This window comes from Chiloscyllium punctatum, chromosome 8, assembly GCF_047496795.1.
Source record: "Chiloscyllium punctatum isolate Juve2018m chromosome 8, sChiPun1.3, whole genome shotgun sequence".
Lineage (NCBI taxonomy): Eukaryota > Metazoa > Chordata > Chondrichthyes > Orectolobiformes > Hemiscylliidae > Chiloscyllium > Chiloscyllium punctatum.
In genome coordinates, this window is record NC_092746.1 from 91,955,610 (window position 1) to 91,958,442 (window position 2,833).

The 2,833-nt window shown below is 42.2% G+C and overlaps 1 pseudogene; it reads left to right on the top strand.

The window, feature by feature from the left end:
• Positions 1-808: 808 nt before the first annotated feature.
• LOC140480284 (large ribosomal subunit protein eL19-like) lies at positions 809-1,336 on the top strand (annotated as a pseudogene).
• The last annotated feature ends 1,497 nt before the right edge of the window (positions 1,337-2,833 follow it).

The window sequence follows — 2,833 nt, forward strand, 5'->3', positions numbered from 1 at the left end:
GAGAGGGGAAAGATTTAAAAGGGATCTAAGGAGCAACATTTTTGCACAGAGGGTGGTGCGTGTATGGAATGACCTGCCATAGGAAGTGGTGGAGGCTGGTACAATTACAGTATTTAGAGTCATAGAGATGTACAGCATGGAAACAGATCCTTCGGTCCAACCCATACATGCCGACCAGATATCCCAACCCAATCTAGTCCCACCTGTCAGCACCTGGCCCATATACCTCCAAACCCTTCCTATTCAAACCCATCCAAATGCCTCTTAAATGTTGCAATTGTACCAGCCTCCACCACATCCTCTGGTAGCTCATTCCATACACGTACTACCCTCTGCATGAAAAAGTTGCCCCTGAGGTCTCTTTTATATCTTTCCCCTCTCACCCTAAACCTATGCCCTCTAGTTCTGGACTCCCCAACCACAGGGAAAAGATTTTGTCTATTTATCCTATCCATGCCCCTCATAATTTTGTTAACCTCTATAAGGTCACCCCTCAGCCTCCGACGCTCCAGGGAAAACAGCCCCAGCCTGTTCAGCCACTCCCTGTAGCTCAGATCCTTCAACCCTGGCAACATCCTTGTAAATCTTTTTTGAACCCTTTCAAGTTTCACAACATCTTTCCAATAGGAAGGAGACCAGAATTGCACGCAATATTCCAATTTAAAAGGCATCTGGATGGGTACATGAATAGGAAGGGTAAACCTTTATGGTTTATGGGCCAATAGTTGGAAAACGGGACCAGATTTATTTAGGTTATCTAGTCGGCATGGACAAGTTGGACTGAAGGGTTTCCATATTGAATTTCTCTATGACTCTCGATGGCTTTGAGTGCACTCAGCTTCAGACCTGGCTTGACTCCAGTGTTCTGCTCTGTGGTAAGGAGGAGGTATGGCTGGGTCCCACTGAAACAAATGAGATTGCCAATTCCTGTCAACAGATTGGAAAATTGGTTAAAGATGATCGGTATACTAACGTGCTCGATTCAGGAAGAACACCCTTGTGCGTAGGAAGGGTCATCACACGGACATTGGTAAGCGAAAGGGTGCTGTGAATACCTGCATTCCAGAGAAACTGGCTGAGGAGAGGATAATGAGAATTCTGAGGCATCTGTTTCACAGTTACAGGGAGTGATGGCCACGTGGTGAAAGGTAATGTGTTAAGAAAAAACATATCTTGGTGGAGCACATTCACAAGCTGAAGGCAGACAAGAAGTTATTGGCTGACCAGGCTAAAAATTGCAGAACAAGGAAGCTCAAAACACCATGATGAACATCTGCAAGCCAAGGAGGAAGAAAACATCAACCACTTCCTGAAGAAGAGTCTTAAAAAAACTTGATCTCTGGTACAGACTTGCAAACAACTGGAGATTATTCATCATAAAACAAAATTTAATGGCTGCAGGGTGATCAAATGCTGGAAAATGGGACCACATTTATTTAGCTTATCTGGTCGGCAGGCTAACCATCTACTTTTATGTCATAGTCTGAGAAAAGCCTGTCCTCGTATAACGTTCAGCTTCCTATGTAATATATAATCCTTTTATAAAGGTATTTATCCTTTTGTGCAGTGTCCTTTTCTTCTCAGTGTTCACATTGTTTCCACTTTCTGTAACCTTTACTCCATTTAACGGCCATGCACAGATCGTGAGGCATTGCATCCAGAATAACTATTCCTCAGTCACCAAAGCCTATTGCCTCCCTCCTTTTAAACAGCAGCTACCTTTAAAAGACATACACTACTTTCACAAGAGTAAAAGCCAAATGTACTTCACCTGCAAGTTGGTGCTTGGCCCTCTAAAGTAATATTGGCGTGACAAGCTTTTTCCAGTTGAATGCCTATTCAATTGGGATTGATCAGCACAGATGTTCATTGGCCATGCATAGACAAAGTTCCTGAAATGAATGTCCAATTAGATGGAGCATCTGTCTAATGTCACAATAGCACCATTCGGATACTTCCGGTGCATTCACAGCATTCCCGTGCTTTATCTCAACAAAACAGGCACACCCAAAGCACAAGCAGCACTGTTTTCTTGCTTTCAAGGCACCTGCAGTCAGCATCATGGTGTCACATTTCACCCCATTTTGTCATACATCCAAAATTTACTATTCTGGTGACACGAATTCCACTTGCAAAATTGAGTTCTGTTTTGAGATGCCCTGCGATCAGGAAATCATTGCATAATGTGCTCTTATAATCCTGACTAAATGTAATGTCAAGGTATAAGCTGCTACACTTGCCTTGTAAACATATTGTGTCATTTCAGCATGCCAGGATGGTTTGTATTTTGATGTAAGCATACGTTTCAGAGGAGCCTTGGTGAGTTGTTGCAGTACACGTTGTAGATGGCATCCATTATTGCCATTCTGCTTCAATGGTGAAGAGAGTGAATATGGAAGGAAGGGGTAGAGTGCCAATTAAGTAGGACATAAAGCAAAATATTGTAGATGCTGAAAATCTGAGCATATATGATCTACAGAGCCAGTCAGTTCAAAGATTGTCTATGATTTTTTTAAAATATTGAAACAAATTGATTTGTGTTTTGGATAATCCAATTTACTTTATTTACTTCTGGGCTCACATTGGAAAATGAGGAATCAATTCTGAACTCCCATTATAATGCTGGTGGGTGTTGGCTGGGGTGAGATCAATGGGCCCCCAAAAGTCTCACTGGGATATTCAAATAATTTTTCACACATGCACTAAGCTAGCTGCCACAAAGAAAGCACTTTATGAAAGCAATTCATCGATTAGGAAATGGGGAATCAGGTGTTACTGCAAGTTCTTAAGAGCCGGCAGCACTTAAAGGAGAGGATTTTTCCAAGTCTAAAAT